This window comes from Trichosurus vulpecula, chromosome 1 (genome assembly GCF_011100635.1).
Source record: "Trichosurus vulpecula isolate mTriVul1 chromosome 1, mTriVul1.pri, whole genome shotgun sequence".
Lineage (NCBI taxonomy): Eukaryota > Metazoa > Chordata > Mammalia > Diprotodontia > Phalangeridae > Trichosurus > Trichosurus vulpecula.
This window is the reverse complement of record NC_050573.1, coordinates 382,253,829-382,280,005: the sequence shown is the minus strand read 5'-3', so window position 1 is coordinate 382,280,005 and position 26,177 is coordinate 382,253,829. Positions and strand designations below refer to the sequence as shown.

Genomic DNA, 26,177 nt, shown 5'->3' with positions numbered 1-26,177 from the left:
GATTCTGCGGGTTAAACGCAGTTTTTAAAAAGAAAGGGGAAAAAAAAATAACCTTTTGGGCCGCCGAGAGAGAAGCTAGCGAAAAGAGCCACTTTTCTATCCTCTGAGCGGAGGTGCCACCCGATGGGTGCTGGGAAATAAATGTGGAGAGATCAGAAAAAACGACTTTGACCGCGAGTAACCCCTTTCAGGCAAGCGAGGGGCGGGGTCCTGGACCTAGCCTGAGAGCAGGGGTAGGTCTGGGAGGGGGCGTAGAGGAGGGATATAACACACCAAGATCCACTCCGCGTACCTGGTGGAGTGTCTTTTCTCCTGTCCATGCCCTCCGAGTCCATTTTCCCCACTGACATCACACCTGTGTGCTCTGGGCGCCCCTGCAGTCTGCTATCCAAAGCTTCCAGGGGTCCCTTTCTGGCTTCAGGTCTCGGCTTTCCCACGAACCAGAAGAGGGGAGTAGAAGGGAGGACTGAGAAGAGCACAAGAAGCGGGGGGTAAAGGCAGAGGAGAAAAAGAAAATAGGAAGAGAGAAAAGGAGACCCAGAGAACAGTAGAGGAAATTTGGGGACTGGGGGACCGCGCGCGCATGCTTGCGGGGTGGGCAACTTGTTTTCAGATGTTTAAGATAAAATTTTCCGAAGGAAACGGATGCATTGTTGGTCACGCTACACTACCTTTGTCCCATTTCTGAGAGAGAGAGAGAGAGAGAGAGAGAGAGAGAGAGAGAGAGAGAGAGAGAGAGAGTGAGTCTGTGATCCGAGATCCGAGATAAACGAACCCACAGCTCCAGGAACCTGAAAGCACTGCTCACCTGCTTGAGCAACTAATGAAACAGTGATCGTCTGTTCCCCAATTGCTAAATGATCAAAGAATATGAACAGGCAATTTTCAGAAGAAGAAATCAAAGTTATCAATAGTCACATGAAAAAAATGCTCTAAATCATTAATTTAGAGAAATGTAAACTAAAGGGATTCAGATTGACTAATTGGCTAATAGAATTGGCTAACAGAAACGGAAAATGACAATGCTGAAGGGTTATGGGAAAATAGGTACACTAATAAACTGTTGGTGGAGTTGTAAACTGGTTCAACCATTCTGGAGAACGATTTGGAACTATGCCCAAAGCACTATAAAATTATGCATACCCTTTGACCTAGATCTGTATCCCAGAGATCAAGTAAAAAGAAAAAGGATATATCAGCTCTTTTCGTGGTGGCAAAGAGTTGGAAATGGAGAGGATGCTCATCAGTTAGAGAATGGCTGAAGAAGTTATGGTTTATGAATGTGATTTTGTGCTATAAGAAATGATGAAGGGGATAGTTTTGGAAAAACCTAGGAAGACTTATATGAACAGATGAAAAGTGAAGTGAGCAGAACTAAGAGGACAATGTACACAGTAATAGAAATATCTTAAGGATCAAATGTGAAAGACTTCGATGCTCTGATCAATATTATCAATGTTATCCACCTTCAGAGAAAGAGAGAACCGATGGACTCCAACGGCAAACTGAAGGAGACTTCATTTTCTTTATATTTCTTGCTTTTTATTGTTATTTTTTGCAACATGGCTAATATGGAAATATGGTTTGAATGACTTTACATGTATAATTGGTATAACATTTCTTGCCTTCTAAATGGATGGGGGAAGGTTATGACAAGGAGAGAATTTGGAACTCAAAAAAATTTTAAATGAATTTTAAAATAAATAAATGGATAAATAGACAAATAAATAACTAAAGGAAAACTGTGACAGTCTATTCAGTTTTGAGTATAGGGGTTAAGGCACTGTATAAACATTGTTTTATTGAAGCTCCAAAGCAATGGTGTCAACCTCAGATAAAAATAGGGGCCACTAAGCTGTATGTAAGCATCATTGTGGGTGCATACTAACTTGGAAAACTATATACTAATAATATTTATGTTTTATTGTATTTTTCTGTTAAATATTTCCCAAATACATTTTAATCTGGTTTGGGCCATACTTGGGAATGTTGCAGTGCATATGCATAGATATTTGACATCTCTGCTCTAAAGGGTGCCATTTGGAGGCTGGATTTCCAATTCCACTATTACACTTCCTCTCTTCTCTCATTCCTGAATGTTTTTTTCTTTCTTTTTCTCTTCCTTACCCTGTTCAGACTCATCTTGAAAAGTCCAAACCCTCTGAAAAATTTGTTTTTGTTCCATATATTAGCATCAAGGCATAGGTTACCATAGCATAATGTGTGGATACAAATATAAGCTTTAAACTTTGAAGGGAAATTAGAGATACTATAATCTGATTCCCCCATTTTACAAATGAAGAAACTAAAGCCTAGGGAAGGGGAATGACTGGTTCAAGGTCACACAGGTTGTTCAGTAGCAGTACCAAAATTCAAACCTAGAACCTTTTGACTCCAGATCTTTCCACTACATCACAAAGCAGTCACCTTTTCATTAAGTGACAGACTAGAACTAGAGTAGAGCTAGACCAATTTTTTTGGTCCCTACACCCCTTGGATTTTAGTAAAGCTTTAGTAAAACTTTAGTAAATCTTTTGGTGCCCTCTAGACAATATGAAAAGAAATAAATTCGAAATTCACCACGCATCTGCATGTAAAAAAAAAATGAAATTAAATTAAGAGATTAAATTAAATAAGATAATATAGTTATTTACCAAATGTTCCCCATATTCTCTTTGGGTTTTTGGAGGGGGCCCATATTCTCTTGATAAGCACCTTGGGTACCCCAGGTTAGAGACCCCTGAGCTAGAGAAACCTTAAAGTCCATCTAAATCAACATCTCCATTTACAGATGAAAAAAAAATGAAGTTCAAGGAGCTTAAATGACCTTTTAAAGGCTCACACCACTAATCAGAAACAAAACAAGTTGCTGAAACCCTGTAAATTTCCAACTGAACTGAGTAAATATGGCCCATGCCATGCATTGGAGGCTGAGAGGGACTGAAAAGATCTTTCAGATCATCAGTACATGAAAATTCTTTGATTGCCAGTTGGTTAGAGCCCCACCTTGTGTCTCTACATTGTAACAACATTTTAAGTTTGCCCAAAAGATGTATTACTACTTTCAATCATAGGATCAGTACCATTATTTTTCTGCAGGGGCACATCTGACCTAGACTGACCTCAATTTAGTCACCTATGGACTTTTGGCTTAAAAAACAACATGGAGTGCCAACTATGGACAAGGTAGGATATATAAGTGCCAATTTAATGATATGGGCAACTAGTGAGGTGGGTAGATTATGAGCTAGGATGGAGATTGGGGGCAAATTAGCATGGGATAGGTTTGGGAGAAAACCTGGAATCAAATCCTGCCACAAGTTCAAAAATATGTAAGACTTGACCTCGATCCTTTATTAATCATCTTCTTATGCTATGCCTACGATCTGTGTAAGGAACACAAATATAGATGTCATGTCTGCCCTGGAAAAGCTTATAGTCTACCTGGGGAGTCAGGATAATCATCTATGAAACAGAGAATGATGCTAGGCATTATATAAGCAAGTCTTAGATCATGTGGTATGGATTGTGGGTTTCACAGCACAGAAACCTCACAGTTCACATAATCTAACCCAATAGCTTACTAAGAATTCTTTCTACATCATTCCAAACAAGTGATCATCCAGTCTTCACTTGGAAACTTCTTGTTAAGGGGACCATACTACTAGTAAAGAAAGCCCATTACACTCTGGGACAGTTTTAATTCTTAGAACACTCTTTCTTACATGGAGCTGACATCTTCATCTCTGAAAACTTCCACTTATTACTCCAAATTCTGTCCCTCTCGAACCAAAGGAATAAGTCTCTTCTACATGGCAGTCCTTCAGGTTCTGAAGTAGTTATCAGGCCCTCCTCTCCACCCTCACCCAACCACCCAATCTTCTCTTCATCAATCGACACATTCCAAGTTCTTACATTTGATCCTCCTATGTCAAGGCTCTCTATCACATGGGCTGTCCTTTTTATATACTCTAGGAAAGTGCCTAGAACTGAACTCAGTGCTCCAGATATTGTCTGATGAGGGTAGAGTACCACCCTGGTCTTAGATACTATGCCTCCCAATTCAGCTTAAAGTCTTATTAGCTTTTTTACATACTAAGTCACATTCTTGATTCATATTGGCCTTGCAATACAAGAGGTCCTTGTGAACTAAAATAGCTAAGGAAGGCTTTCTGAAGGATATAGGACTAGAACTAGGTTCAAAGAGTGGGTAGATTTTACCTATGTCTTAGTTGGTCAATCAAAAAGTGTTTATTGGAAATCCCCTCTGTACTGTTGGTGGAGCTATGAATTAGTACAATCATTCTAGAAAGCAATTTAGAATATACTAAGAAGGTGACTAAGATGTCCTTAGGCTTATACCCCAAGAAGGCCAAAGCCTAAAAGAAGAGACCTATATATACCAAGATCTTTATAGCAGCACTTTTGTGGTGCAACAAACTGGAAACAAAGTAGATCCTTATCCATTGGGGAATGACTAAACCAAGGGTAGGGAACCCACAACCTTGAGGCCACATGTGGCCTTCTAGGTCCTTGGGTGCAGCCTTTTGCCTGAGTCCAAGTTTTACAGAACAAATCCTTTTATTAAAGGGCTTTGTTCTGTGAAGTTTGGATTCAAAGGACCACACTTGAGGACCGAGAGATCCTCATGAGGCCGCATGTGGCCTCAAGGCCACGGGTTCTCCACCTCTGGACTAAAAAAATTGTGGTACATGAATATTTGTTGTGAGGTCATTTCGTGTCCAACTCTTTGTGACCCCATTTGGGATTTTCTTGGCAAAGATACTGAAGCAGTTTGACATTTCCTATAAACAGGGTTATGTGACTTGCCCAGAGTCACAAAGCTAGTAAGAACTCACAAAGATGAGTCTTCCTGACTCTGGGCCCAGCACTTTACCCACTGTGCCATCTAGCTGCCCCAATGAAATATTATTGGATATCAAATATGAAGGATTCAGAGCAGAATTGGAAGACAAATGAAATAATGCAGAGTGAAGTAAGAAGAACTAGGAAAATAATATACACAAGTGTAACAATGTACAAATACAGAATAAACAAAGGAAGCTGAATGCTATGGAATTAGAGTGACCTAACCTGTCCTAAAGAAGAGATGAGAAAATGAATGCACCTCCCCTCTTCCTTCATTGGGGTGGAGGGGCAGACAATGTGTGTGAAATGCTTCATATACTTCCAGATCCAGCTGATAGGATTGTTATTCTTGTTGAGCTCCTTTCTTGTTTATCTTCTCTCTCTCTTTTTTTTTAATTTTTCTTTAGAATTGGCTCACTGGATATATTGAGGTATATTCCAAATATATGAGGATATATCTAGAAATAAAAGTAATGTCATAACAAAAAGTATCAATAAAAATAAAGAAAAATAAAGAAAAGTATATGCAAAAGTAACTTATTATATACAAAGGCATCAAAGAAGATACAACTCAAGGAGCTGACAATCTATAAAGGAAGACAAGTTATAAATGAATGAAAAGATAAGACCATGAGGGAGGGAGTACATGATCAATCAAAATGCCAATTAGAAAACAATCTAGACAGCATATAATTTCGTACTAGTCTGTGTAGTACAGACAGTCACAGGTAGGCAAAGGAGAGATAAATCCCCACTGGTTTGGGGATGGTCAGAGAGTTGTCAGATGAGGTAGTGATATTTGAGGCAGACCTTGATGAACCTTGATTTTATTCTCAGATTTAGAGGCTGGCTTGTTCTTAGATGCAGGTGAGATATTGATTGCCTAAAAAGATCTGAGATTAAGGGCTGGCTTCTTCTGGTGGTTGCTGATGGAACAGGCGAGACCATCCTAAACAGACATGAAGAGTAAATTCATTCATTGGACAAAAATTAATTTATTGTGGCAATAGAGGTAATACCATTGATACATTGGAGCTGAGTTCCCCAGGTTAATTTCTGAAGCACATGTTCCCAAGGATATCCAGGACTTTGATGATGAAGAAATCCTTTGGTCTCCATGATGGAGGGTAGGGGAGGGTGGTGCATCAAAGAAGAAAGGTCACTGAGTCAGGAAGAGTTTTCCAGTCAGTAAGCCATAAAAAGAATGTATCTGCCCTCTATCATTCTCTCTCTTCCACATACACTCTGAAGAGGCTCTTTCTCTCCTGTGGGGGAAACTACACAGATTAGCACAGAGAGTATCCTCTTGACTACGGCAAGGGATGTACATGCTGCCTGAGTAAGTGTAAGACTGAACCTTGAGCCACCAGCTACCTTTTCTGCTTGCATTTCTTTCACTGGGTATATGTCAAACTGATGCTGCAATAGATATTTCCAGCCTAGGAAACAATCTCATTAGTTACCAAGGTCAAGAGCTCCTGAATCCCTCAGTTGGGGCTGACTGAAAGCAGTTCTTTGGACCTGAACTCTTCTCAGGAAAGAAGAGCCATGGCCTGGCTGTCCAGAAGATATGGACTTTGAAGGAGTTGTTTAGACAATGCAATCTGAAGGTAAAAGTAGAACGGCTGTTTAGCAGTCCCATAAAATATTTCCTACTTTAGTATCTTAAATACCAACTCTAGTAAGAATTATGGGTTAAGGTATCATGTATTGAGTGTTTGTCAATGTGTGCTATGAGTCTTGCATTTTAAGCATTTATTTTGTGCCAAGAAAGATAAATAGCTGACTGATTACTTGATCTACATTATTCATTGAGTGTCTTTCTTGGAGACTCCAACTCCAGCCAAACCTTAGCTTTAAATGACTTCCCCTATAGATTCAGGATAGGATAAAAAGAGGCAGAGAAAAAGTGCCAGTCCTCTCTCTTTCCAAGCCAGGTTTCCCCAGAACCAAACCTAGCCTATGTGAATCCAGGCTAAGGGGCCCCTTACTGGAAGAAGGTATCCTGCAGGCCCCAGGGCCAACAGTGGCACTGTTGTTACCTTAAGCGCCTACCATATGAAAAGCAGTGTGCTGAAGGAGATAAAGTTTAAATAATATATGATCCCTGTCTTCATGGTGCATACATACCATGTAGTAAATCAGGCATGTCTGCTTGTTCATCAAAACAATAAGCAGTTGTCAAAGATTGGGCATCACCTCCAGAAAATCAATGACAAACAAGATGATCCATGTCTCCAGGGGGTGGAATGTTACACTTGATTTCTTCAAGACTCCTCTCAAAATGGGAAAAGTTAGGGAGACATCCACCAGAGCTCATGCAGCCTCTCAATTAAAATCCTTTTCTTTGCAATTTAATCTTCAATTTATCCACACCTGGAGGTGGATTTTGGGGTTATATCCATAATCTTTGACAATTTCCTATATCTTTGAGGGCAATAAAGTAGAATTCTCTTTCTAATCTCTTATGACCCACAGGCTTAAGTTTTTCAAACTCCACCACCACTAGGATATGAAGTGAGCCAAGTGATTCATAAAAAAAAAAATGCTTGAGAAGCAATAAACAAAACAGGGGTACCTGGAAGGTTTTCAGACAGATGTTGGCTTACGTTACAGAGGGGATGAAATCCAAGGAATAGATTTCAAGAGGAAAATGACTGCCAACTTAAATAAAAATCAAACCCCTATGGATGAATTTAGTCCAGAATATAGGTTTTTGTTTTGTAGCATAATTATCCTTGAACCAAAGTTAAATAACTATTGGTGAGAACTATGCAAAAGTTTGGCTTTCTGAATCATGTTCATAGTTCCTCCCACTAACATCCTGGCTGGCCAAATCCTTGAGTTTAGGAAGCAAAATTCAGTGGATTACTGCCCACTCTGCCTGCTGGAGGTTTTATTCTTTGTCCTAGAGCTCTAGATCTGAAACAAGCTTACTGATCACAGACTTAGAGCCAAAAGGGAAAACTTAAACTTAACAGGCTATCTGACCAACTCCCTTCTTTTAATACATGAAGAAATAGGCCCCAAGAGGTAAAATGACTTGCCTAGGGTTGTACTGGTAGTAAGCAATTCTGACTCCAAGGCCATACTGACGTGTTAAGTGTAAAGAGCAAGTGTGAACAAGAGCAAAGCTGGGGGGTTAAAAACATGTGCAAGAATGTTTTCAGATATGATTATTATGTAAATTGGTTTTGCTTAACTATTTTTCTTTGTGACAAGGGAAGGTTTATATTTGGGGGAGAGGATAGAGGGCAATAGCAGGAAATGACTCTGATGTTTAAAAGGCACTAATAAAACTTCAATTAATATCACAAGAAACCCCACAACCCTATATTTCCTAGAGCCTTCAATTGCTCAATTGAAACTATTTTTAAGTGCTCTGGGGTGGGGACTAAATACCAGGGATGGGGGTGGCTTTCAGAAAGGATAAGATAATTACATAGGAGTCAGTAGAATAAAAGAAATTTTCCACAAATTGGAGTAGTTCATTTGGCCCTGGTCCAAAACATCAGAAAGATTCCCCAAAGGAAAATCAACATCTACTCATCTTTGAGGGGCCTCCTATCTCTGAATAAATGGGATAATTGAAGTGTAGAAATACACTATATGGCCTTGGATAAGTCACTTTCACTCAAACTTAATATGTCCGAAACGAAATTCCGTATATTTTCCCCAAATCCTCTCTTCCAAACTTCCCTGTTACTACTGAGGATACACATCACCATGCTCTCATTCATCTAGGTTGCAACCTGAGTGTCATTCTCCCCTCCTCACTCCAACTCATTCCACCTAGCAAATCAGTTGTCAAATCATATCATTCCTACCTTTATTCACATCATATGTATGTATACATACACACTTGTATGTATATATGGGTGTATATGTGTATATGTGTATGTACCTACGTACATATATGCACACATATTTATATTTGTATCATGTACCATACTCCTCTTTGTGTCCTCACACACAAGATATAGATAGATAGATAGATAGATAGATAGATAGATAGATAGATAGATAGATAGAACTGTGTGTATATCTATCTATCTATCTATCCCATTTTTCTCTTCTCCCATGGCCATCAACCTAGTTCAGGCTCTCATTTCAAACCTGGACTATTACTATCACTTTCTAATTGGTGTCTCTGCCTCAAGTCTCTCCCCACTCCAATCCAGCTGCCAAAGTGATTTTCTTAAAGCTCTAATCTAACCATGTTACTCCTTCCCTCTTCCCAACTCCACATAGACACACTCAATAAACTCCAGCAACTCCCTATTAGCTCCAAAATCAAATCTGTGTTTTGCCTTTAAAGCTCTTCACATCCCTACCTTATCGGTCTTCTCAGCACTCCATCTTGCCTCTCCATGCCTTACACTGGTTGTTCACCAACCCATGGGAGAATGTTGTCCTTTCTCACCTCTGCCTTTTAGAATCCCTGGCTTCCCTCAAAACTCAGCTTAAGTACTAACTTCTGCAGGAGGCCTACACCCCCACCACCCCACCTCCAACCTCCCCTACCATCTGCCCCTCAGTTTCTTCACATAGAAATTAAGAGAACGATTTCTAAAATCCACGGTGATTATATGACTCCATGACTAACTGTGGCTCTAATAAATAATAACCATTCATTGACAGTGCACTGTGCACAGAGAACCAAACTAGGTCCTAGAGGAAGGACACAAAGAATGGTATGATATGTATGGTCTTTGCTCTACTGGATTTTATGTGTCAGTTGGAGGGTCAGAGTGGTTGGTTGGTTGGTTCTCCTTCGTTCTTGAAGAGGACCAAATGACATCACTATGCTTGAGTCAAGTTACAGTGTGTCCAACTGTGGCTGATCAGACCAATGGGAGATCAAAACATTCTACCACGGCCTGGGCAGAAATAGTCTGTGTGAACATTTGGGGTGAATACTCTAAACTTGCTCATCCTGCATTTCCTTTGAGCTGTTTCAATTCTGCTTTGCTCATAGAGCACAGCACCTTCTCTGATGTGGGCAGGCCACACTGAGCCATCCTGTGCCAGCATCTCCCGTGTCACACAATCAATTCCAAAGTTCTTAAGAGAGACCTTGAGAGTGTCCTTGTATCACTTCTTCTGACCACCATGTGAATGCTTGCCCTGTGTGAGTTCTCCATAAAACAATCTTTTTGGCAAGTGCACATTTTGCATTCGAACAACATGGCCAACCCATTGGAGTTGCGCTCTCTGAAGCAGAGTTAGAATGCTTGGCAGTTTAGTTCGAGTAAGGACCTCAGTGTCTGGTACCTTATCTCCCCCAGGTGATCTTCAGAATCTTCCTAAGACAATTCAAATGGAAGCGACTCAGTTTCCTGGCATGCCACTGGCATATTGTCCAGGTTTCACAGGCATACAACAATGAAGTCAGCACCACAGCTCTGTAGACCTTCAGTTTGGTAATCAGTCTAAAACCTCTTCTTTCCCATACTTTCCTTCGGAGCCTCCCAAACACTGAGCTTGCTCTGGCAATGCGTGGGTCAACCTCATTATCAATGTGTACATCCCTGGAAAGTACACTACCAAGGTAAGTGAATTTATCCACAGCATTCAAAACTTCTCCATTTGCTGTAACCAATGGTTCCACGTATGGATGGTGTGGTGGTGGCTGATGGAGCACAGGGTCAGGGTCAGGGTCAGGAGATCTCAGTTCAAATTGTGAAGTTGACACTTAACTAGCTGGCTACGTGACTATAGCTAAGTTACAACCTCTCATTTAGACTCAGTTTCCCCACCTAAAAAATTGGGCTAATAATGTTTTTATAATAATATAAATAGTACTGGGGCAGCTAGGTGGCACAGTGAGTAGAGCACCAGCCCTGGAGTCAGGAGGACCTGGGTTCAAATCTGGCTTCAGACACTTGACACACTTACTAGCTGTGTGATCTTGGGCAAGTTACTTAATCCCAATTGCCCTGCCTTCTCCCTCCAAACAAACAAAAAATAATAATATAAATGGGTATTAATTCATATAAATAGTATTAATTAATAGTATAATAATAATAATATTTATACTACCTACCCCCATAGGATTGTCATGAGGTGAGTGCTTTGTCAGACTTAAAGAATCCACACCTTGCCCCTGGGCAGAGGTGGCAGGTCCCAAGGTATTTGTTGCACATTGTATGTATTTTCAGCCCCCCCCTTTTTTTGATGTATTAATCCTCTTTTTGTTCCTTTTTTTTTAATTTAAAAAATACTACTTGTTACATGAGATGGCTTTGGGGATGGGGGGGAAAGGGGAGAGCTGGATGGGGGGGAGGGGGAAGGATTGCAATGATGTAAAAAAAAAGACATCCATAAAATCCTATTTGGAAGATATAAATTAAAATATCCTCCAAAAAAAGAATAAAAGAAAAACTATAAGCAGGTTAGTCTTTAGTCTTGAGGAGGTAAAACTTAGTCATATAAAAAGATTAAAAATAAGATGAAGTATCATGGTATAGTTCAGAAGTTCTTCACTTTTTAATATCAAAAACGCCTTTGGTAGTTTGCGGAAGCCTATAGACCCCTTCTCAAAATAACGTCTTTTAATGTAAAAATAAGTTACAAAGGATTGTAAAAGGAAACAACTTGTATTGAGACAAGTTATATTTAAAAAAAAAAAAGCAAGTTTGTAGACCCCAGTTTAAGAAACCCTGGTCTAGTGAATAGAAAGTCAGCCTTCAAAGTAAAGAAGTTCAAGTTCCACCTCTGACCCATACTAGCCAAATGACCCTGGTCTAATCACAAAATCTCTCAGGGTCTCAGGTAATGCTCTAAATTGCAGAACATTTGCTCATCTGTTTCGATTAAAAGAATTTCCTCCAAGGGAGCTCTCTGTTCCCCCCAAAATAAGTCCCTTAAAGTCCCTGGCCCACAGCTTAGCACAGTGCATGGTATGTAGTAGGCACTTAACAAATGTTGATTGACGGAGCAATTGATTCTTCCATAAAACTGGGGAGGTGGATGTGATTGCAGAGGACCAATGGTGACCTGTGCTACCCACCTCCTGACTGAGAAGTGCTAGACTCAATGTACAAAATGAGATATATTTTTTGAACATGACAAATGAGAGGAATTTGCTTCATTTGGCTATGCACGTTTGTTTAAAGTTTTCTTTTTCTTTTTATTCCAAATGGAAGAGGTAAGAGAGAGAAAAAAAAATTTTTATTAATTGAAAAAATGAAATTTAATTAATAAAATAAAAAGTAAGGGGATTGAACTAAATTGTCTCTGGGGTCCCTTCCAACTCTAGATCTAGATTAATAATCATATGATCCTAAGAGAAAGCATTATGTGCTATGTGTCAAATGACTGACACAAACAATAGGTGCAATTCAGGAGGAAAAGAGATCTCTGTAGGCTTGGAGCAGACTGAGAGTCTCCACCCAGGGATCATAGGATCACACACTGAGGCCTGGACAGGAATGTGGAGGTCACCCAGCCCAACCCCCTCTAGGGGAGCCTTGAGGTTGGACGTGAAGAATGGTTAGAATTGGGAAGAGGGACATAAGGAAAATGAGGGAGGTGGGATGCCCATAGGGCACTAAGGAGACTGTGTTTAGACTTGATTCGTGTGAATTAAGGGTTCCTCTTGGGAAGCAGCAGGTGAAAGAGTAAAATGGGCACTGGACAGATTATGGAGGGCTTTGAATGCTTCTGGAGGAATTGTGGACTTTATCCTCTAGGTAATGGGGAACAAAGGCAGGGCTTTGAGTGGGGGATTATATTGCCCAGACCCTGTGTGATGCAGGAATTCTGGGAAAGCGTAACAGGTCCCGTGAGTGCAGCTGAGAGGCAGCCACTGTTCCTTCCTGGTCCGGCTTAATGAGAGCTCTTCTAGCATCAGCCGTAGCTTGGGCTACAATCCCCAGACCTCATGAAGCAGGCAGCTTCACTCATCTACAAACCCCCGGTGATTATGAACCAACTTCCATCCCCCTCCCCTACACATTCCCTATCTCACTAGTCTCTAGCATCCCCTAGGGCCAACCTCCCAAAAAACAGCAACCAATAAACAAAAACAAAAGGCACCAGCTTCCTAGCTACCCTCTGTGCTTCCACTCACTCCTCAGACCTTTGCAACGGGTCTTCAACCCCACTACTCAATTTAAACTGCTCCCACCAAGTCTCATCCAATGGCCTTCTCTCAAGTCTCATCCAATTTGATCTCTCTTCAGCATTTGAAACTGAGGATCACTCCCTTATTTTTTAGATGTAGAATGTAGAATGCCTGAGTTTGTAATACTGTTCTGTCTTGATTTTCTTCCTACTCCTTATTCTCCTCCGCTGAATCACCATCCATCCCCTTCCCCTATTCATGGATATACCCTCAGAATAGTCTCCTGAGACCTCTTTTCTCCCATCTCATCTCAGCAGCTCCCACAGTTCAATTAATGTCTCTAGGCAGATGTCGCCCAAATCCACAGAGCAACTCTTTCCCTCTAAGTCTCCTGAGAGCTAGTCTTGACTCACCAAATGCCTATTGAACATCTATTGGCTATCCCATAAGTAGCCCAAATTCAATCTGTCCAAAACAAAATTCCTTATCTCCCCCTACCCTCTCCAACCAACCCCTCTCCCAAATTTGCCTGTTTCTGTTGAGGGCGCCACCATCCCTCCACTCACTGAGTCACCTTGGAATCTTCACTTCCCTTTACTTCTCCATATCCAATCAGTTGCCAGGCTTTGGTGTGTCTTCTTTCTTGTGCACTATCTCTACATCCACATATCTGTCCCCTCCTCTATACTCCCTTAGTCACCACACCAGTTCAAGCCTTCATCCATCCCCCTCCCTGGACTACAGCAATAACCTCCTCATTTACCTCATTGCCTTCAGTCCCTCCCCTCTCTAATTCCTTCTCCTTACAGCCTCCTAACTGATATTCCTAAAGAAGAGCAGACTATGTCCCTCCACCTGCTCAAGAAATTATTAAGAAGCAACCCTCAAGGGGCAGCTACGTGGCGCAGTGGACAGAGCACCAGTCTTACAGTTAGGAAGAACCGAAATCAAATCCAAACTCTAGACAGTAGCTGTGTGACCCTGAGCAAGTCACTTAACCTCAATTGCCTCAAAAAAACAAAAAGAGAGAGAAGCAATCCCTGCGCTTTGTAGAAGCCCACCCCATTGCCTCTGGGATCAAATGCAAACTCACTCCCTTGGCATATAAATCCCTAGGGTTTCAATGTAACTGTCTAGATTGTAACCCCCTCACACACTATGTTTCAACCAAAGGGACCTACTTGCTACTTCCTGCTCAGTCTAGTTCTTTCTGCAGTCCATATCTGGAGGGTTCTCCCTCCTACTGGAATTCTTAGCTCCATTCAGGGCTCAGGGTATGCCATCTCCAAGCCTTTTTCTAGTCTCCCATTTGTTAGTGTTTCTCTCCACCTTCACTTTCTTCCTAGTTACTTTAAATATATTTTACATTATTTATCTCAGTATTAACTTTGCTGTTTACTTTGTATTTACTTGTGCTTTTTCTCCTTAATGGATATAAAGTCCTTATTTGGCTCTTGTATCTCTAGCTTGGCACATTTTTTTCTTTTTTTGCTTAAGCATTTCAGTCCTGTCCATTCTTTGTGACCCCATGCACCTCTGTCCGTGGAGTTTTTGTTGGGAAAGATACTACAGAGGTTTGCTATTTCCTTCTCTGGTGGCAAACAGAGGTTAAGTGACTTGACCAAGGTCACACAGCTAGTTTCTGAGACTGGGTTTTAATTCAGATCTTCCTGACTCCAAGCCCAGCACTCTATCCACCATGCCATCTAGCTGCTCCCACCTGGCATATAGGAAGTGTTTAATAAGTAATTGTCAAATTTAGCTGATTTGAACCTCTAGATTCCAAGGGAAATTGATGACCTTTGTAGAAATCTCAGTTTGGAGCCAAACTCATGGATCAAGCCGCCCCTGATTAGAGCGTAAACAAGTGTCCCCCGTTTTTAGACAAACACCTGAACACGAAAATCCATAACAAAACAAAAGATAAATCTTGGGAGGCTGACCACATGAGAAAAGGATTTGCCATATGATCCCTTTATGTAGTGAATTCCTTAGGTGCATTTCAAATGTGACTTAACTTACAAAATTCCAATTTACAAAAACTTGATTTATCAAGGGCACTCTCTGCAGCCCACCTAGCATGAGTTAGTGGGGATCTGCCCTGAATCTGTCAGCTAAGGCCCCTTCCTCCAAAGGCGCCTCGTCTCACTTGACTTATATCTAGTTACAGAGTCTGGGAAGGTTGAGTCAAAGTGGTAATTGTTACTAATGGTCTAAACAAACTTTCTTTAATAGAATTAACCCCTTGTTCCTGCTGGAAAGAGTTCAGCAGTCAGAGAGGAAGGCTAGCCTCTTGGAGGAAGAGGGTGGGGACAGTTCAGGGATGAGGGGTAAGAGAAAAAGAGGTTGCCCTGGGTGTCAGATAAATTATTTTTGGACTGTAGGGGTCAGACCATAACTCAGCCTGAGGATCCTGTTTGGGAATTCATAGGGGAAAAGGATGGCCATGAATATATTCACCTGACTTGAACTAGGTGGATGGTGGCTGTTATGGCAGCTAGGGGCAGAACACAGAGTTGGACCAAGAGTCAGGAAGACCTAATTCAAGTCTTTTCAAGAACACCTTATAGCTATGTGATGCTGGGCAAGTCACCTAACTTTTGCCTGGCTCAGTTTCATAATCTGTAAAATGTGGATGATAATAGTACCTACCTCTTTGGGTTGCTGTAAGGATCAAATGAATGAGATAATGTGCAAAGTACTTCCAAACACTGAAGCACTATAAAAATGCCAGCTGTGTGAGAAAGCAGCTAAATATCCCAGCCCATCTTTAAACATAGTGGGTGCTGCAGTAAATAAATGTTGAAATGATTGAGAAGAGAGGGCTAGATCGTGTAGTAGAAAGAGCCCTGGAATGGGCTCTGCCCTTCACAAGGAACTGGATGACTTGTTTCTAGGCCTCAGTTTCCTCATCTGTAAAAGAAGGAACTTGAATTAAGGGATATCCTTTTAGAGAGCTCTAGAATGAGGCATCCTGAGGAGGAAGAAAGGCTATAAAAATGCCCTGCTCCAACTTTTTCTTGGTCCAGCCACAATTCTTCTGGATTGGGGCCAATAAGGAAGTCCTGGAAAAGGCCAGGCAAAGCAGACAATCTAAGTGACCTTTGTTATTCAAGGGCATGGGAAGGATGTTTAAAGTGCTGATACTTGGAAATTGTGCTATGTCAGGATTTCAGCTCCGCTGGGGCTCTGGCACCTAGACATAATAAATCAGGCCCCTTGGCTGCCTGCTACTACATTATGGGAAGAATCGTGGCATAGTGGAAGGAGCATTGGATCAGAAGCCAGAGCACCTGGGCACACAGAATCTCAGAGGCAGGAGGGAACTCACAGCCTGTCTAGGCCACCTAGTTCAGCAGTGACTGACCAGCACCTCCAACAAGTAAACCTTCTCTTGAAGGACTCTACTGGGGAAAAAGAAACCCATTGCCTCTTCAGGCCATCCATTTCACTTTTTAGGAGCTCTCATGGTTAGGGAGCTTATCCTTCCCTTGAGTCTAAATTCCCATCTCTGAAACTCCTGCCTTCACGGTCCACTTTCTGGGACCAAGCATAACTAATTTAATCCCTTTTCCACAGGAGAGCACTCTAAATACTTGAAGACTGCCACCTAAATCTCTAGTTCCGTTCTCTTCTCTTTTGTTTCCTAGTCCCATTTCTGCTGATTACTACCAGTGAGACTTTGGACAAGCTGCAATCCCCTACCAGCACTGCTTCTTTTTAGACTTCAACACCATATCTCAGCTGCAGTCCCACCCTGGATTTTCCCTCAAGGCCTGAGACCTCTTTTCTCTGGAATATCCATCAACTCCCATGGCCATATTACCCTGGAATATCCTTCTGCTATGCTGACCCTCCTCTACCACAGGTGAGTTCCTCTTAGGGCCTCTATTTTGGAGAGAGGCCCAGTCTAGCCAACTTTCATTCCCCTCCCAACAGTGCTTCTGGTCTTCTGAATTTCAACACTATGCCTCCACCTCTCCCACCACCCCCCTGATTATTTCAGTGTGCTGTTCCCCCATTAAAACCTAAGTACCTGGAAGGCAAGGACTGTGTTTCTTTTTGCTTGTATTTCTATCCTCAACACTTAGCTTAGGGTCTGACACATGCTAAGTGCTTTATCAATACTTGTTGCCTTACCTTACCTCACCTGAGGCCTCAGTTTCTTCACCTGTAATACAAGGGGCTTGGATTAGATCATCTCTAAGGTCTCTTCTATCTCTAAACTATAAACAATGAACCAAGTATAATTGTGGGAGGGGAGCCAGGGTGGAGAAGAAAGGCTTTACTGTGACCCTTACCCATAACCATTTTAGCTTTACTTCTTTGAAATCTTTTGATAGTCCATTTAAAGGCAAGTGCTCCTGGAAACAATAAACCCCAATTCAAAATTCAGCCCTCTCCCAGAATTAACTGACAACCAACAGAGATTAAGAAGATGATTTAGAATAGAAGCTATTCCAAAAAAAGAGATGAAAGTACCCAAGGGAAAATTCGATCATGTTCAAAATTTTGCTGAGGGTCCATTCTGACTATTTCTTCAAGTGCATGAAGCCTGATTGCATGTAGTTGAACCATCTTGTCTGTATGGCATATTCCCACAGTTCTCTATCTTGTCTGGACTTTATTTGACTAAATGCTCCTTAAGGCCAGAGCTATGCCTTCTCTCCCTTCTGTTTGGACCCCAAAACCAGAAAGCCTAGTTCAGTACCTAGAACCTGGTGAGTGATCAGTGAAGGAAAGGAAATAGAAAAAGTCTGTGTGTTATTTCCCAACTTCTTCTAAGAGTCACTTGATTCAAGAGAAAATAGAGAATAATGGCTGGAGGATAGGTTGACACTATCCAATTTGGCTTTGGACAGAAGTCCAGTCCGACATCACTAGTCCTTGAGAAAGCAGGCATATTGATTTAATTCAAGCTAAGTAGTATGGATTGAGTAGCTATTATATAGCAGGTTATGTTGTGGATGCTAGAACAAGACTTGTTCCTTGTCCTTAAAGAGTTTACATACTATTTAGAGTTAATAAGATATATTTTAGAGACCTTTAAGACTTTCAACTGATCAATAATTGGGATGTCATTGTGATAATGCAGATCCTAACCCATTTACACCTCATCCTATAGGATCCTTTGTCCAAGTCCTACTATCAGTCCTCCACTAGTGGCCTCCTTTTATTCTAATGTTCCCTAGGTAACATTGCAGTACCTGGAGCTGTACGTCTATTTTCTCCTATATGACCAGCCCACCTCTTCTTCCAATCATATATTTCCAGGATGCTACCTTTTATGATACTTCTTACACATAAGTTATTAGTTATATTCTAGAGATTATGCCCACCATACATCTTGCCATTTCCCTTTGTGTCACTAGAATGAATGAAAAAGTATTTTATTAAGCCTTTGATATGTACCAGGCACTGTGCTAAAACAATGGAGATGAAAATATAAAAGGCAAGGCAGCCTCTGCCCTTAAAGAACTTCTATTCAAAAAGAAGAAGACAACAACATATTGGGGATTACTGTCTAGGGAAGCATTATTTGGTTTTGAACTTTGCAGAGATTGTGAGTGGAGCCATAAGCTGAGTGATTGAAAGTCATTGGCCTCAAGGGTTCATTTCTGTCAGACCAGAAAGAAAGATCTCTCCTCAAACACAGGGACTACACACCCAGCAGAGATAAAACAATGACCCAAAAGTGCAGTTCTGGGGACCCAAGAATAATACTGGAGCTCTTACTTAGTGGAGTATTTGGCATTTTGTAAATTTTTCACTTTCCAATGGAGTACATGGCCATATCCCGCGATATCCCTTCCCTTCAATTTTGATTCTTCATAAATCACAGTGTCCATGATTCATAGTATATTAATCACCACTATCAGTAGATATGTAATTAGGTGATGCATGTTTTGGCCGTGGCAATCCATGATGACTCAAGGCATTGTCAAGTTGTTGGCATGAGCAACAAGAACAAGATCAGATGAAGACCTCATTTATCAAATATGTAAATAGAGAACCAAAGCAAATTTATAGAAATAAGAGCCATTCCTCAGTTGATGAATGGTCAAAGGATATGAATAGGCAGTTTTCAGACAAAGTAATCAGAGTTATCTATAGTCATAAGAAAAGGGTTCTAAATCACTATTGACTGGAGAAATGCAGATTAAAACAACTCTGAACTACCACCCTACACTTATCAGATTGGATCATATGACAGGAAAGGAAAATAACAAATGTTGGAGGGGGTGTGGGAAAATTGAGACACTAATTCACTATTAAACACTGATTCAACCATTCTATAGAGCAATTTGGAACTATGCCCGAAGGGCTAGAAAACCTGGTGTACCCTTTGACCAATCAATACTACTACTAGGTCTGTATCCTAAAAAAGATAAAAACAAAAAGGAAAATTACCTATATTTACAAGAATATTTATAGTAGCTCTTTTAGTGGTGGCAAAGAATTGTAAATTGTGGGTATGTACATCAACTGGGGAATGACTGAAGAAGTTGTTGTATATGATTATGATGGAACACTGTTGTGCTATAAGGAATGATGAGAAGGATGCTCTTGGAAAAATATGGAAAGACTTACATGAACAAAGTGAAATGAGCAGAACCAGGAGAACATTGTATACAGTAAAAGCAATATTATATGATGATCAACTGTGAATGACTTTGCTATTCTTACCAATACAGTGATCCAGGACAATTCCGAAGGTCTTATGACAATTCTGAAGCACTCATCTCTGTCTCTGGAGAAAGAACTGATGGAGTCTGAATGCAGATTGAAGCATACTTTTTTTTTTTTACTTTATTTTTCTTGGGTTTTTTGTCTGTGTTTTCTTTTACAACATGACTAACACGGAAATATGGTTTACACCACTGCACATGTATAATTTACGTTAAATTGCTTTCTTTCTCAACAAGGGGGAGAAGAGGAAGGGAGAGAGAATTTGGAACTCAAAAAGTTTTTAAAACAAATGTTAAAAATTGTTTTTACATCTAAAGGGGAAAATAAAAAATTAATTTTTAAAACAATCAGATGAGAAAAGGGAAAGCTACCATTGCGGGCTAGAATAGTCAGGCAAAGTTTGGTGAATGAGGTAGAACCCTAAAACTACATTTGGGATAAGCAAAGGGGAATAGAGACAACACAAACAGAAATAAAATGAAGTGAGAATGAGCATGATTTGCTGATGAGAGAATAAAAAAATGGCTAGGCTGAACAGTAACTATTAGGGATAGTGAGAATTAAGGATGGCTATATAAAATTGGGTCTTATTTACGATGAGAGGGAAGGCTGTTTTTGAAGAGATCACAAATAGAAGGCAAGATGCTTTAACAGAAAGGTAATGGACATAGATTCAGAAGGCCTAGGATCAACTTCTGGCTCCATCCAATAGAGATAACGAATCAGGCCACTTGGCTGCCTGCTACTAACCTATAAGTTAACCATATAGCAACATTTAGGATGAGGTGAAAATGAGTTAGGATCTATATTACTGAAAGGGCATATTTGCATCAGTGACAAGGGGGTGAAAGAGCGAAAATGCTAGCACACAGAAAGGCTGCCAGCACGGGTCTTTTGATCTGCTTTTCTAAGGAAAGCAACTTTAGGGGGTTAACAATCTTACTTTAATTAAACATACATATACCATTCACTCAGTTCAGGGGGAAAAGCTAGCACTCTGAACTTGAGAGCAAATACAAACAGAAATTACAAACATACATTATATAAACAGAGCAAGTAACACACAGAGAGATCAACAGACAGGCCTCTACCTGTCTGACCAAAGAATTGCATAGTTACCAGAGAGAGAGGCACCAACATCTGGGTTTTCAAAGCTGGCGGGGGCTGCTTCAATGGCTACCCAGAATCTCATCACCAACATTTTCAATGAGTGTGCCCCCAAAACAAAAATGCCAACCTCTGATCTTATATACACATCTCAGGGCCCTAGAGCACTTGATTACCTCAGTACTGAGAAGCACTCAAACGAAAAACAGCAAAAAGTCCTACTTTGCTTGCAATGCTTTGCTTGCATTTGAAAGGCAAGATTCATCAAAGGTACTTGGTTACCTCAGCATCCCAAAACAGAAAACAGTAAAAAAAAAATGTCCCACCATAATTACCATAACACCGTTGTCCTTGAATGGGCATTGCTTCAGTCAAACTGAGACCTGGGAAAGACCTTAGCATAAAAAGGCCAAGGTCCACTGCTGCATCCAGGGCCATCTCCTGTTGTCCTGATCTGTATATGGCCACTGAATCCAGATGGCTTGGGAGGAGAGAGTGAGACTGGTGACCTTGCACAGCCCTCCTTCACTTAAATCCAATTCACTCGCATGTCATGGCATCACCTGTCATGGTCCTCTTTGAGAACAGAGGACAAAGTATAAAGGCAACAACAGCATTCCCCCAAAGAATCCACAGCAGCATCCACGGTACATAATTCTTTTATTCTCACCAAACTAACAATCCTTAGTGAGGGTACATTCTTCCCATAGTTAAGTGGACCTAGTATTTATATTTACAAGTTTCCTCTAGTGCAGAGGTTCTTAACCTGGGATTCAAACACTTTAAAAAAATAATTTGATAATTGCATTTCAATATAATTGATTTCCTTTGTAATCCTATGTATTTGATCTTATGCCAACAGAAACAGTATTCTGAGAAGGCATCCATAAACTTGTCAACAGACAGCCAGTGTGTCCATGGCACAGACGAGGTTAAGAACTCCTGCTCTAGACTCATTTTTACTTTGTTTTTTGCAAACGTCTGTATCAGCTCAGCCGCTGACTGCCCCCCCCCTCACTAAATTAAAAGGGGGGAAATAAAGCAGCCAGAGCAAAATAAGATGAAAGCAAAGAATTTTAGTAACTATGATTTGCTTCTCTACCCCCAAAGGGGAAAGCACTCAGGATTTTTAGGGCTTCAAGCCACCCCCTTATCTAGGTTTGCCAAAAAAGGCAACTCCAGAGCTGGCCATACCCAGAAAGTTCCCCCTCTCTCTGTGAGGCTGGATTCTGAAATCCTCTTTACTCCGAAGAGGCTGGTGCAATGCAGGCACTTCCCCTTTTCCTCTCCTGGTTGAGAACTGGAAGCAACCCTGATGTGTGCATTGCACAAGACCATGAGGCTGCCATTTCTGCAGCTCAAGAAGGGATAGTCAGTTCCCTACCAATATAAAGTTACTTCCCAGAGACCAAAATCCAGTTTTCCCTGTAACCATCAGTAAAATGAATGGGTTCAACTAAATCTCCAAGGCTTTTTAAGATTTGAATCTCAAACCTTCCATCCTATGAACCCATTGCAAGTTTGAGGCCTTTGCATATAAAAACCAATCAAAAAGGAAAAATCAACTGTTGAATCCATAATAAATAACTATCCCACAATACTTAGCATGCTACCACAACACAAAAGAATTGAAGTCTATTCCACACTACATTGAGAAAACCCAATTAGCTCCTGGCTTAGGAGTAAAAACTTTTCACTAATGAGAAGTTTTTTTTTAGGAGACAGTTGTCTTGGAGTTGGTTACAATAGAGGGGTATAAGGCACTATTTTCCTTTTTCAGCAGAGACCCCTCTTGGGCTAGTAAGGAAGTCAGGGAAGCATACACAGACACACACACAACACACACACATACTTTTGAAATGCGTGTATATGTAGTGTATATATCTATGCATGTATTTCATTGTATGTATATATACATATATAATTATATATATATACACATACATGTGTCTATGTATATATACTTATATTGCACATTTACAAGTATGTATATAGTATGTAATACATATACATGCTTGTATGATATGTATATATACATATGTGATATATACATACAGTCACACACTTCTATGTATATTGTGTGTGTGTGTGTATGTGTGCATGCACATGTTATCAGAAAGGTTTTGCTCTAGCAAAAAGGAAGAAGGTATCAGCTTGTAGCGCCAATGCAATACCCACAGCAGCTATGGCTGCTATGAATATGCCAGCGTAGTTCTGAATCACAAAATATAACAGACTCTCTTCATGGAAGACAGAACCGACACATTTATTCCAACACCAGAAAGCCAAATCCATCACAGCAACAAAGAAGTCTATTCACATTAGCCATGTAGGGGGCACTGACATCCCCAAGCTTTCCCTTCATCAGCCTCCCCACAAGCAGAATCACTCCCTCAGCTGCTGCTGCTGCCTCTCTCTCTCTCTCTCTCTCTCTCTCTCTGTCTCTCTCTCTCTCTCTCTGTCTCTCCAAGCTGCCACTGTCACGGTCTCTCTCCCAGCTGTGACTCACTCCAGCTTCCTGCTCCACCCATTCAGCAAGCTCCTCCCACCACAGGCTCATGTGACTCAGGCTTCCATGGGACTCAAGCAGGTCACATGGACCTATTAATGGATGGGAAAGATCTTCCCATTTTCATTAACATAACACAGCTGAGACCCTAAATTCACAGAATCTGACAGCTAGACAAGACCTTCAAAATCTAGTCCCAGTACTCAGCGCAGGAATCCTCCCTTCAGGTTCACAGGTGACCGGGCAAGCTGTGCTTGAACATTTCCAGTGCCTGGGAGATCAGCCCACATCATTGCTGGACAGCTCTATCAGAAACTTGTATGTCATAGGATTATAGAGCAAGGGCTCCAGGAGACCTCTAGTCCAACCTTCTCATTTTACAGGTGAGGAAACTGACACCCTGAGAGGTTAAATGACACTCCCACAGCCACACAGGTAGTAGGTTTCAGAGGCAGGATTTGAATCCAGCAACATTTGTTTCACTGGAATATTCTGTATTCAAGCTGGCACTAGTTTTGAGCCACATAAAGGTGCCACACGGGCCAGCTAGAGTAGAAGCAGAGCCAGAACCTTGGTGGATAGTGGGAAGGGCCTCAGACTGAAGAAATCTATCCATCCACTGTTCTTAACTTAGTTTCAATAGTTATTATGCAGGACATAATTAAATACAAAAGTGGGGAAGGCCAATTATTGAGGGTATTACAGAAGCCTGTAGGATAGATATATCAATAAGAGAAACTTGGAAAGAATACATTGGTTTTCCTCTCGAGTGATTCCTGTAAGCAAGAGAATATGATGAAGAGCATTGGATTTGGAGTCAGATAACTTGGATTAAAATCCTACCTCTTTCCCTTGCTGTTAATATGAATTTAGACAAATCACTTAACCTCTCTGGGCCTTAGTTTCCTCATGTATAAAATGGGGGTGAAGGGGACTGGACTAATTACAATAAAATCCCTTCCAGTTCTAAATTCATGATTCTATGACTTCCAGTCTCGGCTTTGCTATTTGGCAACTAGGTGTCACAGTGGATAAAGTGTAGTATTTGAAGCCAGGCAAACATGAACTCAAATTATCCTGTGTCGGATGCTTACTGGCTGAGTGACCCTAGGCAGGTCACCTAACCTCTCTGTGCCTCAGTTTCCTTATCTGTTAAATGGGTAAAATAATAGCACCTTCTCCCCTCCCACCCCAACCCCAGGGTTGTTGTGAGAATCAAGTTAAATAAATGTAATGTCTTAAATCCTATGCAAATACAAATTAGAATTGTTTTTGTTCTTGTTGTTGTGATAACCTTGGAAAAGTCACTTAGGTACTCTGGGCTTCAGTTTCTTCAGATATAAAATTAGACTAGATGATCTCTAAGGTCTAAATCCTCTCTACCTCAAAGCCTCGCTTCATCTCCTCCCACTCCCCTTTGGTCTCAGGAGATGAAATGATCCTCCTTGTAGCCAAGTTGTACTCTCCGCTAATTGTGCTGTTGATCACATCTCCTCTTTCCCTAGGACCTTGCTCCATCAATCATTCCATTTTTTTTCTCTTGTCTTCAAGCTCTCTTCAAGTCTCTTCAGGCTCATCCCTCTACCTACTCTTTCTGCCTCCTCCGTTAATAGTGCCTTGAATAAAGTATTATTTAAGACCATTATATTCAGGTTTACCCTATTCCTTAAAAAAATATATCTCTGATTCTTCAAGGAATTATTCAATAAGCAATCATTTATTATGTATTTACTTTTGTAAATGTGTTGAGCATTGGGGGCACAAAGACAAAAACAATCCCAACCCTCAAGGATCTTATCTTATGATAAGGAGATTATGCATACATAAATAGGTATAAACAAGATACAAAGTAGAAGAAAGGTAAACTTAATAAGACGGCTCCCTGCACTAGGGAGGTCTGGGAAAGGCCTCCTGACAGTGGTACTTGAGTTGTTATTGTTTGTCCTTTATTCTCAGAAGCAGACCATGGCATCAGGAAGGTAATGCTATGACCTGCAGTTGACTTTGATTTGAGGGAGAGAGAGCTGTGCAAAGTCATCAGCCTCACTTTCTCCTCCAGAGACATCTGGATTCAGTGGCAAGATATAGATCAGAATGACTAGAGATGGCCCCCAGTACTTGAGTAAAGTCTTGCAAAAAGCCAGGCATTCAACCCATTCTAGCCATAATCCTACACCTCTCCTCCTCTTCACTGCTAAACTCCCAGGAAGAATAGCTATGCTTCCAAAAGCTTCTAGGTCCTGACCACCCACTTTCTTCTCAAGCCCTTCATATGTAGACTCACCCCAGCTACTCAGCCAAACTATTCTCTCCAGGGTCACCATTAACCTCTTAATTGCTAAATACAGTATCTTATTCTCAAGTCTCCCACCTCCTTGAATTTTCTTCAGCATTTGGCACTATTCTATTCCTCTCCCCACCCTCCATACTGTCTCATTCCTTCGTTTCTCAGCTTTTTCCTAGTTCTCCGAACTGTCTGGCTGAACCTTCTTAGTCTCCTTTACTGCTTCTCATCCTACCTATCTGTCCACTCTTTTTCAGTCTCCTTTGCTGAATCATCATCTATATCATAACCCTTTGGATGTTTCCCAAGGATCAGCCCTTTCTCTTCCCTCATGACCTCATCTATTCCCATGGTTTCACTAAATACTTTTATGCATAACATTCCCAAAGAGAAGCAGCATATCTTAACTTCTCTCCTCAGTTCTGGCGCCATATTTTCACTGCCTGCTATATTTCTTAATTTAGATATTCCACCAGCACCTCAAACTCAACCTCCTCCAAAATGAACTCATCCCCACCTCCCTCTCCACTTCAAAATCTTTCCCTTTAGCCAACATCTCTTTTTATTGATGATGACACTCTCCTTGTAATCAAGACTTGGTTCAATCTTTCGAATCTTCCCTCACCCTCACTCTCTATATTTAATCAATT

The 26,177-nt window shown here is 40.9% G+C and overlaps 1 long non-coding RNA gene across 1 annotated transcript; it reads left to right on the top strand.

The window, feature by feature from the left end:
• The first annotated feature begins 16,239 nt into the window (after positions 1-16,239).
• On the top strand, positions 16,240-19,747 carry LOC118844034. The gene is made up of 3 exons (XR_005009951.1): positions 16,240-16,319; positions 16,588-16,805; positions 19,633-19,747. It is a non-coding gene; the product is annotated as an uncharacterized LOC118844034 (long non-coding RNA).
• Positions 19,748-26,177: the final 6,430 nt, after the last annotated feature.